Source organism: Polyergus mexicanus, unplaced genomic scaffold (genome assembly GCF_030449975.1).
Source record: "Polyergus mexicanus isolate NDT 795.1 unplaced genomic scaffold, iyPolMexi1.0 SCAF_17, whole genome shotgun sequence".
Classification (NCBI taxonomy): Eukaryota; Metazoa; Arthropoda; class Insecta; order Hymenoptera; family Formicidae; genus Polyergus; species Polyergus mexicanus.
In genome coordinates this window covers 4,935,212-4,947,488 of record NW_027223337.1, presented here as the reverse complement: position 1 = coordinate 4,947,488, position 12,277 = coordinate 4,935,212, and the positions used below count along the sequence as shown (strand labels likewise).

The 12,277-nt window shown below is 40.8% G+C and overlaps 2 long non-coding RNA genes across 2 annotated transcripts; one reads left to right on the top strand and one right to left on the bottom strand.

Annotated features, from left to right (window-relative positions):
* Positions 1–3,852: 3,852 nt before the first annotated feature.
* Positions 3,853–6,124, bottom strand: LOC138940667 (uncharacterized). Its single transcript, XR_011448027.1, has 3 exons — positions 5,666–6,124; positions 4,759–4,940; positions 3,853–4,682 (listed from the first exon to the last, which is right to left on the bottom strand). It is a non-coding gene; the product is annotated as an uncharacterized lncRNA (long non-coding RNA).
* A 4,017-nt stretch (positions 6,125–10,141) lies between these two features.
* On the top strand, positions 10,142–11,872 carry LOC138940714 (uncharacterized). The gene is made up of 3 exons (XR_011448037.1): positions 10,142–10,362; positions 10,520–10,633; positions 10,812–11,872. It is a non-coding gene; the product is annotated as an uncharacterized lncRNA (long non-coding RNA).
* Positions 11,873–12,277: the final 405 nt, after the last annotated feature.

The following is a 12,277-nucleotide window of genomic DNA, read 5'->3' as shown; positions in this document are numbered from 1 at the left end:
AAACAAGTAGAGCTGCGCAAATTAGGAACTTACACATTGCTTCCTCATCATTTTTTTTTTACAAAGCTTAAGCTGCTTTAAGCATGCGGTTTTTTTTTTCAATTTTTGCTTCCTCATAGAGGAAGATTTGTGAACGAAATAAAAAGATAAAGAAGCAATATGCTATTTTCTAATTCACACACTTTTTTTATTTTTATATAATCGTTATAGATTATACATGTAAAAAAATTTAATCCGATATGTCACATTTTCTGAAAGTTACAGCGTGTACAGACATTTCTCAAAAAATTCAAAATTTTATAAAAAATGAACCCTTTCGCCGATACTCACCAAATTCAGTAGCAATCATCCTTTAATAATACTCTATTCGTGTAAAAAAATTTCATCCCATATCTCAAATTTTCCGAAAGTTACAGCGTGTACAGACATTTCTCAAAAAATTCAAAATTTTATATAAAATAAATCCTTTCGCCGATACTCACCAAATTCAGTAGCAAACATCCTTTAATCGTTTGAGTGCTGAAGAATTTTCTTATATATATGCTAAAAGTGCGGAATGAAATGCGTAGTAATTTTTTTTGGAAAACAATAAAAATAGTTATAATTAACACTAATTATTATAATAACAAGTAGTTTTGATCAACAAAAATATTTTTTATTCTCACTTATTACAAGAGAAGCGCTATCGCGCTCCTCCGCATTTGTGGCAAACGACAAGTGAAGCGCGATAGCGCTTCGCCGCACTCAAACGGTTAATAATACTTTATGCATCTAAAAAAATTTAACCTGATATCTCAAAAATTGCGAAAGTTACAATATATACAGACATTTCTCAAAAAATTCAAAATTTTATAAAAGGTAAACCCTTTCGCCGATACTCACCAAATTCAGTAGCAACCATCCTTTAATAATACTTTATGCATCTAAAAAAATTTAACCCGATATCTCAAAAATTGCGGAAGTTAGAGGTTGTACAATATATTGCGTACATACACACTTACAAACAATACATACGCACATATATATAGACAGACATTTTTTAGGAATATGATTTTTCGACGTTTTGAAACATTCTAAACGCATTGGCATAGAAAACTGGAAAAAAAATTTTGTCACGAAAACAAAGCTTCCTCTATGAGGAAGCAAAATTTATAATGAACTTGTTTGCAATATATAATTGTGGGGGCGAAGTAGGAGCGGATTCATTCGACAAAGTGACGAATTAAGAAAAAGAGGCGTTACCGGCCCCTTTCGCGAATCTTTCGGTGCGTCGAAAATTCTCGAACAAATTGTTACAGCAGACTTAGCGCGTGAAAGTCAGACATGTCGATCGGACATGCTTATATATAATATATATCTATCTACTTAACTCTCTATCTATACCTACTTACCTACCTACCTTTGGATCGAGTAATGTTATTTTTTGTGACGTGTAAATTCGCTTGCTGATATACGTGTATGGAAATGCACACACGTACGATGACGTATAATACTATTCGGTTTCGAATTCCTCGTATATTCCAAAATGTGAGAGACACTCGCGCGGGGGCCCGCGATTCAATCACGAAGAAACACCACGACACGAAACATCTCGTCCGGTACTATATTAAAAATTGCCTCTCGTCCGCACACAATGGTTACTCTTTGTCCTAATCGCGCAGCTTTATCGCGAACGGAAAAATTCGACGGGTCTATGGTCTCGTCGCCAAAACCGCAAAGTCCTTCGATATTTTTTATGAACGAGCGAGAGACTTGAAGAATCGCCGATTTTCTTTCACACATTGACAACTGATCCTCGCGACTACCGCGGTACGACACACGACGGGCTCTGACTCCGCGGATTGCACAAACGCGAAGAAAGAAAGCGCTTCAACTGAAGAAGAGTGGACGAGAGAGAAAAGAAAAAGGGGAGCAGTTGGCGGCGGCGACGTCGACGGGGAGGGAAGAAGGAGAGGAGCAAGCGGAGGATGTCGGAGAGATAAGAGAAAGAAGGAGAAGGCCAATGATGGAAAGGTGGACCGACGGAAAAAGAGAGAAGCGCGTATGAGAGTGCGAAAACAGAGAGAGAGGGGGGGGGGGTTCGCGCAGACGACCGATCGGGAGAAAGAGAGGAGAGAAGAGGGGGAGAGGAGATAGCGGACGTCGGTGAGGCCGCACGGCGGCTCTGGTGGGGTAGCACAGACAGGGGCGGGGCACGTCGCGCGGAGGGCCCCGCGCCGGGCGTACGGGGGAGAGATGAGGAGAGAAGGGTGCCTAGCAACAGGCCTGCCGGCAGCGTGATTAAATAAAACCGGCGTCGGGCACGGCGACCCAACAGGCGTTGACATCAGCGCGCACCAACACAAAGACCGATGTGCCGACGAAGCGGAGGCCGGTATCCGGGAGGGGAAGAGGGAGAAAGGGGGGGAATACGCACGAACCGGCAAATTCCCAGCCCATATGATTGCCGTCTCTAGCCGGCTATCCGCAAAAGAATGATTCTAATTTCTGGAGATAATACTATTCGAGATAACGATAGGATTTTTTCGAAAAATATCGTCGAAGAGACCGGTTAAATTTTTTTTTTTTTTTGCGGACGATATTTCTAGGACACCGTATATGCTTTTATGACAAATATTTATTAGTTTTGCTGATTTACATAGGACGATTGAGATTTCAGATATATTTTCATGAAGACACGACACGTTAAAATGAATAAAGCGAATCTAATCGAATAATATAATTTCAGAGAAACTCGTAAAATACTGGTGTCATTAGATGCATGAAATCATTCGTGCAATGGCCTATGATTCATCGACGCTTTGCAAACAATCAAAGTATTTCACATCCGCGACAAAACTCTCAAATTTAATATGTCCGCATGTTCTCTGCGAAACTCAAACTCGATAAACTACGTAGTTTCTGATATCGAGCAACTCGAAGATCGGGAATAAATTTCACCTTCACGTACAAGACAACTCTGTTGACTCCCGCGAACGTACTCTTGGCGTGTGAAAGAGAGATATAAATAAATAAATAAATAAATAAAAAAGATACACACACGAAGGTCAGGTTTTTTCTTCGATTCTCGAGCAGGCGTAAAAGCGCCAATTATGGCTACGCGAAATTTTTCGAGAGATTCGTGACATTGGCGTGGCCGAAGGTGAGCGATCGAGAACCAAGTCATCCGACGCAGTTTTATCTCCGTTTGGCCTTATACAGATCGCACCTGTTTCGGATCGCCGTACCTGATCTCCTTGCGAATCGGCCTTAACAAAGGCGGGGACCAGGACGGGTAATTATCGTGTGCGCGCGTGGAGGTTATTTGTCGCAATTACGGGCTTAATTACTTGGCAATGCGAGAGCGCAGCAGCCGCCTGCCCGCGTATGCGCATTAAGGCCGGTACTCATAGTCACTTCTTATATTTAAGACCGTCTTAAGCACAGTCTTAAGATGTCCTAAACCAGTCACAGAGCCGTATTAGCATCTTAAGACATTACTTAAGATGGTTTTGAAATAAGAACTGACTATGAATACCGGACCTAAGATATAAGCGAGCAGAGAAAGGAAGATATGAGAGGCCAAATGCCGAATTATTTTTATTTTCAATCCAAATTTTATCGCGTTTATCGATATATATAATCTTATCATCCTTAAATTATTATAATACCGGAAAACTCTAACCTGTGAAGACATATAACTTTTGTAAATTTCACGATAAAGATGATGCGTATAATTTTTTATTTTTAATCGACAATATTCTCTCTTTTTGATATTCATGACGTTTATATGGAAAAGATTGCCTTTAACACAATAAATAACAAAATAATACTTATTTGCTTAGTATATATTTTTTGCATGAATTTGGCATCTTTGTTTAAAGAAATAATTTTTTAACGCTTCAATGGCATGGAGATCATCTCTCAAGTTACATAATTTTTGGAAATCAAACTTTCTTTTATATGACTGGATCTTTTTTAGATAATTCGTCCCGTCTTATCTTACAGCGACAGGATTATAGATCGAAAGATACATGCGCGTCGGACAAACGCGCTTATCTCTGACGCGTGCGTGACGATTTTTCGTTCATTTCGAAGAAGACCTTATCCGCGCTAGCTACAATGAACAATAAATACCTGCGGGACATAGAGAGAAACATCCCTTCGCGATAAAATCTTAAATCTTTTTTTTTTTAGCCGTACTATATTACAATCCCTGTATTCGGAATGAAAAATACATCTCAAGCTTTGAAAAAATAACGGATCTTGTACATTATCGCGCGATCCCGAAAGTTACTTCGAATCATACTAATGACCTCGAAAGAAGCGACAAAACCAACGCAAACGAAGCGAAACGCGAAACTTAAAATTTGCCTGTAGCGTGGAAATAAGGTAGAGCTCGTGTGTCATATTACTCGTTGTCAGTATTATTATTCCATGGCACATGTTTTTTTTTCTGTATGACAAAATAAAGTCGATGAATTGCGATCAATAATCAAGCATGTTAGATTAAATATCTATCGAAAGCGACGATACATGCGCGTATCTCATATTTTCCATATTTCAATAGCGTGACTATTTCGTTGCCACTTTTGCATACGTAAAAATGCGTATATAATCACGCAAGCAAATACGTTCCCAGAAACAAAGTCCAAGAGTTTCGTTACCTTATCGTCGATTAAATTTTTCCGATTACACGAAAACTGAAAATAATTGGCGAAAAGTATCCGTTTAATTTTCGTTGGACATCATTCTTCTTATCCTATGATTTGTACATACATATTCGGGGAACGAATGACATCACAGCTGTCGCTTCGTCCGACATATGGAGGCGATGATTTCTTCAACGTCAATTCGAATTAATCCTCATTCACATTGAATTGTACTCGCGTTGTACGAGACGTTTCGTTTGACGTTGAATTCCAGGAACGATTCGTCCCACGAATTTGAAGATGACTTTCCTCCAAGAGAAGTAGCAGAATCATGTCTTATCATTTTATAACTGTTCTTATCATTCATACGCAACGCGAATTAATTACTTCACGATATAAACTTTACCGAAACCCAACGTTGTCTACAAACAATACGTTTCCGAATTTTCATAAAACATTTCGCATAACCCGCTTATGAATTGCAAACTGCAAGCACGGCCGGATCTTCACAAATGTCGTTCGCAAATGCAAATAAATGTTTTTTTTTTTTTTTCACTTGTTCGCTTTATTGTCAAAAGACAATTGTCGTCGTGCGAAATCTTAACTTCATTCTAATTAAGCACAATGATCACATCGACACAAAAGATACGCCCTCAGAGTAGTGGAAAGTAAGATTAAAATCTATTTTTACGTTTTTCGTTTATTATAATTTTCAAATTTTCACAATTACGTTGTAACGACAATTTCAATTATAACAGCGAGAGGATAAAAATCGACTTTGTCAATAATCGTTCTCGAAAGTTTGAAACCTTGATTATATAACTTCAAGTATATCTCGCGAATAACTGTATGCGACACACGGTTTTTTAATTCTACAAAAAAAAAAAAAAAAAAGAATAACGTCGAGTAACTTCTCGGCGTAGACTCCATATGCCGGCCGTGAAGACGAGACCACGTCGATATGTCGTCACTGCCGTCGTTGGCAGCGCAAAGGTACGTTACAAGAGGAATCAATATCGTGTAAAGGCACTTACCTGGAAGCGGATGGCGCACGTGCTCGCGTAACGTCGATCGGCGAGGTTATGCCGGGCGGCGCACTGCCAGTGGACGTGTACACATGTGCGCGCGCGCGCGTGTGTGTCGCGCCTCTTGCTCTCTCTCTTTCTCCTCATGTCTCGCCTCTTCCTCTCTTCTCGCTCTCGTCTCGATCGATCTCGTCTCGACGATCGACGTCACTTGTATTTTGAGTCACTCGTACATCGTACATTACCGGCCCTCCTTTTCCCGGTTTACTCTCGACTCGCATCACGTCGCGTCGCGTACGCGAATGAGCCACCTCCGTGAAAGAGAGAGAGAGAGAGAGAGGGGGAGGAAGAGAGGGCGAGCCGGCGCGCGCGTGACAATTGAAACTTTCGTCACAACTCGATCTTCGTTCGTCCGTTCGTTCCTTCCTTCACGCGACGTTACTCTGTCGCCGTCTCGGCAGCGACTTCCTATCGCCTTCCGATGCCCCTGTTCCCGCCCCCGCCAGCCGCCCCTTCTCCCCGCACGAATGATGCGCCTCTCGTCCCAAGGGAAAGAGCGAGAGTGAGAGGAGATTCGCGATCTTTCGATTTTCGTTGTAAAGGGAGATACGGGACTCTTCTTCGATATTCGCGTTTTACGCTAATTGCAATCGTTGCGAGCGAACGCGACAAGATTGCACGGACGCGCATCTCTCTTACCGCGAAATTTGCAGCCAACTTCACGCGAAGAGGAGCCTGTGCCCAACATTTCTTTCTCCCCCCCCCCCTCCCCCCACTCCCGTTCACGCTACCTCTTTCTCTCTCGCGATTGGGACCAGTGCAAATGGCCGCGTTTTAACACGTCACCAAACACTTGCGACTTACTACGCATCCCCCGAGTGCCGGTATCATAAGAAACACGAATACGAATACTTGGCTTTTATGCATTATATACCGTGTACAAATCGGCCGACGGATATCCGGACTGCACACTTACGAGAACTCGTGAAACAGCCAAGATTCTTCCCCAGCGCGCCGAGGAGGCGCATCCGCCGGTTACGAGGAGTAATATTAATAAAACCGCGGAAACGGAAAAGAGGAGGATATACAGAGAAGAGATAAGAATGTAGAATTATACAGATAGAGAAAGAGAAATAAAACGAGACAGAGAGAGAGAGAAGGAAAATAGAAACTACGAAGTGCAAAATTGCAAAAATAACGGAAAGATCGCGAACGCCGAGCGATATCGCGATCGACGACGTTGCCGGACCGAGAGAGTCATCCCGGCCGAAGTGCGAAAATACCTCTTCCCACCAACAGTCGACGACGAACTGGCCGATCGGCCGTTACACGGGCACGGGCACGGACCCCGCAAAATTCTCCGCCTCTAGCCTCTAATCCTAGTTCGCGGTGGCGCGCGACGCTACTAACCGTTCTGCGCTACGTCGGTCGCGACGAGCCGCGCCGAAGTTCACGCCGGCCGGCCGGCCGGCCGGCCCGATCCGAGTCGAGTCGAGGCGATCGCGCACGAGGCCGCCCGATCTCGGCCGAAAGTTCGAAGCCATCGTGCGCGCAACGAGAGCGCACGCAAGACGGAGAGAGAGAGAGAGAGAGACAGAGAAAAGTGCGACGAGGCGCGTCGGAGCTTTGTACTTTCCGCCCGTCTCATCGGGAATTCCTGTCGGAATTGCACACTGCCGCCATGGTCGATCCTTTATCCGCTCGTATACGTATATTGCAGGGTTGGGAAGTAACGCGTTACTTGTAACGTCGTTACCGTTAAAGGTTAGGTATTTTTCTGTTTGTAACGATAACGTCGTTACATTTTTACAGTAACGATAACGAATTAGCCCTTACTTTTATCGTTATTTTTTCGTTCTTTATTATCTTATATCTATTCGATAGATGTATTTTTTGATAAATATTTTCTAGCCTTCTATCATAGGCTGCATTCTGATAGTCACTGCCAGTACTGAAGATCTATAATAACGTAAATTATAGATTTTACGATACTGACAGTGAATATTGGAATACACTCTTAATAATATCAATATTTCTCTTATCAATGTTTAAAAACAATGTTTAATAAAAATTTTCAACAAAATTGAAATTTGTAAATTACAATTTAAATTCCTATAAAAATAAGTGTATTAAAAGTAAAGATATTAACGTATAAAAATTAGAATCGTTAAATAAGTTTAATATAAAAAACGCTTGCTATATAGAGACTAATTTAGAGTTTTTAATTGTAACATAGATTATTACATTTAATATCGATTATTAAATAATTTTATAATCTAATAGCTTATTTTAGCATTACAAAAAACAAAAACATAACGGAAAAGTAACGAATCGTTACTTTCCAAGTAACGGTAACGGTAACGCGTTACTTTTTAAAATCAGTAACGAGTTACTTTTTACAAAAAATAACAGTAACGCGTTACTTTTATAGAGTAACGTTCCCAACTCTGGTATATTGTATATACGTGCGGAACATATATATGGCGCAAAGTGCGCTGCGCATGTATAAGCAAGAGGTATATAGATGCCGATAAGCAGGCATGCACGTATATATGGAAGTGAATGCGCACGTTTCGCGTGCGTGAATATGCACGAGCCACCGACCGCGGCGCGACCGAAATTTTCTGCAGTCCGCGTTAAAGATCGCTGCTGCCCAACCAAGGACAAAGCCATAGATATGAAATTCGGCTAGACGGAGGTATAAATAAGGAAAGGGCGGCGGGGATCAGGAGAGAGGGAAGATTATATCGGGGAGAAAAAGTTAGAGAGAGAGAGAAACATGATCGTGAAAGGACATAAAAGTTAACGTCTCTATACGATTTGCTTCAGATTTAATTCCAATGAAAAATGAAATTGACGTAAGATTAAATATTAATAGATTATCGCGTCCAATAAGAATGGAAATACGCAATGAGAAAAAAATGCGACATGTAGAATGAGAAGCGTGTTAAAACGCTTCAACACGCAAAGGATGCGAAAGTTTTATCAACGATAAACGACCAAGGAAATAACGTTTCCTCTCTCTCTCTCTCTCTCTCTCTCTCTCTCTCTCTCTATCTATCTATCTTTTTCGAGAGAAAGCGTGAGAGAATTATTTGCCAGGGGAGAACTCGAGGAGTTACTTTAAATCCATCCGATACGGATAAATTTTCTGCGTTTTGTCGGCGACTTTCGAGAATTATCGTTTCAGCCACGTGTAATTTTATTTCGCGAAAACGAGCGCGATTCTCGCGAATGCTCTTCGTCAGGGATTCTCCGAGTACGGAACTTGTAGCGAGGTACGCGTGGCTTGTATCGTATCTCGTAGGCGGGTCGTAGTTGCTTCCTATACAGCACAGAACATTGCAATTACATTGCAGTAATATTACAATCTTGCAAGTTGCAATGTAATATTGTTGACATTATTGGAACATATAATTGTAATATTTCATGAGGATGTTACAGCAACATTTCGAAAACATTACAAAACACAGTTTTCGGTAATCGCTAGTTTGTTTGTTTACCGCTATACGGCGCGCGTTGCGTTATCTATCCCGCATTTAAATTTCAGTCACGATAATTACATAAAGCTTGCAAAGAGCGGTTAAAAAGATTAAAGATACAACTAATTTTATGAGTTTAATTTATCTGATACAATTCCAACACAGGGAATTCAGATATTGAACTGATTGTTCAGTAATCGGATACATAATGTCCAAAAAAGTTAAAATTATTCGTTAATTGTTTACTTAAGATGTAAAATAGAGTCTAATATCTACATAAGTAAAATTTTAACTTTTATGAATTAAATTATTTAATCATTAGCATTTTCTTAAACTTGCAAATTATTTTTAAAATAGCAATGTTAACTAGATAACAGGAAATTGTTAAATAGTTTCCATTCCTATATAAAATCAAAAATTTAATAATTTTTTAATATGCACGATATTTCAGATTATAATTGATAAACTTCGAGAATATATAAAGACATCCAAGAGAGAAAAAACTCATAATTATGTACATTCACAATCTTTTTTCTTATTTCTCTTGGATGTCTATATATTCTCAAAGTTTATCTATCAAATTTGAAACTTTCTGCATATTTGTAGCAACGCATTTCAATATTACAAATACATTGCACCATAACATTACTATAATCTTACATTGTAATATTTCTAAGAGCGGACATTTCAACGTTACCGTAGACTTGCAGTAACATTGCGGAAATATTTCGTAATTTCCATGCAATATTACAATGTTTCAATGCAAGGTCTATGCAACGTTTCTGTAATCTTTCGGTGCTGTATGGGTTATGACAGAACGAGTGATAACGCGCTAAACGTGCGGTACCGCGAAAACTTTCTCATCTTCATACGCCCATACGATACGCTTGCCTCGCTCCGAGACTGCAGTAACGAACGTTTTAATGGAGATGCCTACCCGCATCTCGGGATGTATCGCGTGGCGGTAAAGTATCTGGGACAATGCGTTCTCTCTCTCTCTCTCTCTCTCTCTCTTTCTGCTCGTCGAGAGTCGCGGACAAATATGGAGTTCGTGCATGAGAAATAGCGCCGATGATAATAATGAGTATCCTGTCACCGACCTGTCATCATCATCGGATGGCACACAACGCGCGAGAAGAGTTATATTTCTGCGTATAATATCGATTTTATGTATCTACGTTAATCCTCGTAGCGCCGAGGGATGTACTACCTGAGGGAAGTATAGTAAGTTTCATATACAGAGATGTAAATCGATAAAAAAAAATTTGAATAAAATTAAAATAAAATCTTGAAGTTTATTTGATACACGATGAAGGAAATAATCGTATTCTCTTTATTCCCGGTACTCTATTTATATCTGACGAGAGAATAATTTTTGCAGGAATTATAGAAATGTGAACGGGGAAGAGACAAATATAGAGGGTGTCCCAGATTCACTTCGCAGTTCCCTTCACGTGCTATTCAGGATCGGTTCTCCGAGCTGCTCCCATATTAGGTAGATAAATCAACGTCTGCTTTCTTCGAGTGTGGTTCACGAGCCGCCTTACGTAACCGGCGCGTGGATCACATCTATTATCGATTCGATGTGGCAGTCTTCTCGTGCAAGTCACATATGACACGATCGTGATATAACGACGCACGTCGTCTTATTGCGTGATCTTGTGCAATTGCAGATAGACGACATCCCAGCGCCACCTTCGTATCCTGCAAATTCCAACGTTTACGAGAGCAGCGCGCGAACACGTTTTTGCAATCGATGTCGTTCTGGGCTAAAAGGACGAGGACACTCCTCTGATCAGGGAAATGAATCGCCGAGGAAGAGAGCCTTGACGCGAAGAAAGAGAGATACGAGACAAAGTCAAATGCAAATGCGACTAATAATATGCGAGAAACGTTATAAAGGCACTCGACGTCAAAGGGTACGGGGGCGGGTACTTTAAGCGGCTGCATTTAGAGCCAAGAACGTCGGTCCCCACTTTCCTTTTCTCCCTCTCTTTTTACCCTTCCTCTCCCTCTCTTTTTTTCCGTCTCGCTCCGTAGAGTCGCGTCGAACCGTCCGTTAACAAGACGGCCGATAAACTCTTGACGATTTTAGTTATGCATCCTGGCGAGTGCCCGGGCACAAAGAAGATTCTCTCGATTCCGGTCGCTACTCGGCTCCACTCGGCCCTAACAAGATATCCGACCTCTTCGTTTATTTGCACGCGAAGAGCGGAGAACTACCGGAACGATCAAATAAATTCAGCATCCTCTCGCGGAAATCAAAATCGTTTAAGGCATAAGTTGCGGGGCTCGTTCGCGAAAATTGTTAATTATCGTCAAATCGATGACAGATATGGAATTTGTGTAGCAAACGATATACGCGTAGCTTTCTTGTTATTTTTTTTTCTGGTATTCTTATATCCTAGGAATACCCGAACATAAATGACATGACTTATGATTACGGCAGAAGCTATCGGAAAGCGCTTTACGTGCTTGCGCGAGTCGAGATCTTCAAAGTCAGTTAAAAGGCACGTTAACTTATGAAAGATAGCACGGAACGTACGACAGCTGTGATAATACATGGACGCTTGTCTTTTTTCAATCAGCTCTCGTAGACAATTAGAGTTCCCTTATACGAATATTGAATTTTTCTCGAGAGAAAAATATAAAAAGAAAATAGCAATTTCTTTTTTGTAAACGACGTTGGTGAATCAGTACGGAAAAGATAAAGGCGATATAAGGGCAAGCTTTAATTATTTTTATTAAATGAAAGAATCGATTTTCAAAATTTAAGAGAATCATGATAATGTACAGTTTTATACGCTACGTAATATCTTTTGAGGGAAAAAATGATAGTCGCACAACCAAATGAGAAAAGTTACCGGAAAATTTCCCAACTGCCGTTAGATGCTCCAGGGAAATCAAAAGTCTGCAGATACGATCGATACGAAAATTTACCAATAAAAAGCGTACGACGGAACTTCACGAATCTCATCCGATATCGATACGCGGGAGCATACGATGCGTTTTCGTTTTGTGATCAGAGCCGTATTTCGAATCGCGAGAGATTGATAGTATTTAATGGGCTCGAACAGCTGCAACGGCGCGAAATTAAATTCTCGGCCGTATCACTCGTTAACAGGAATTTAATGGCGAT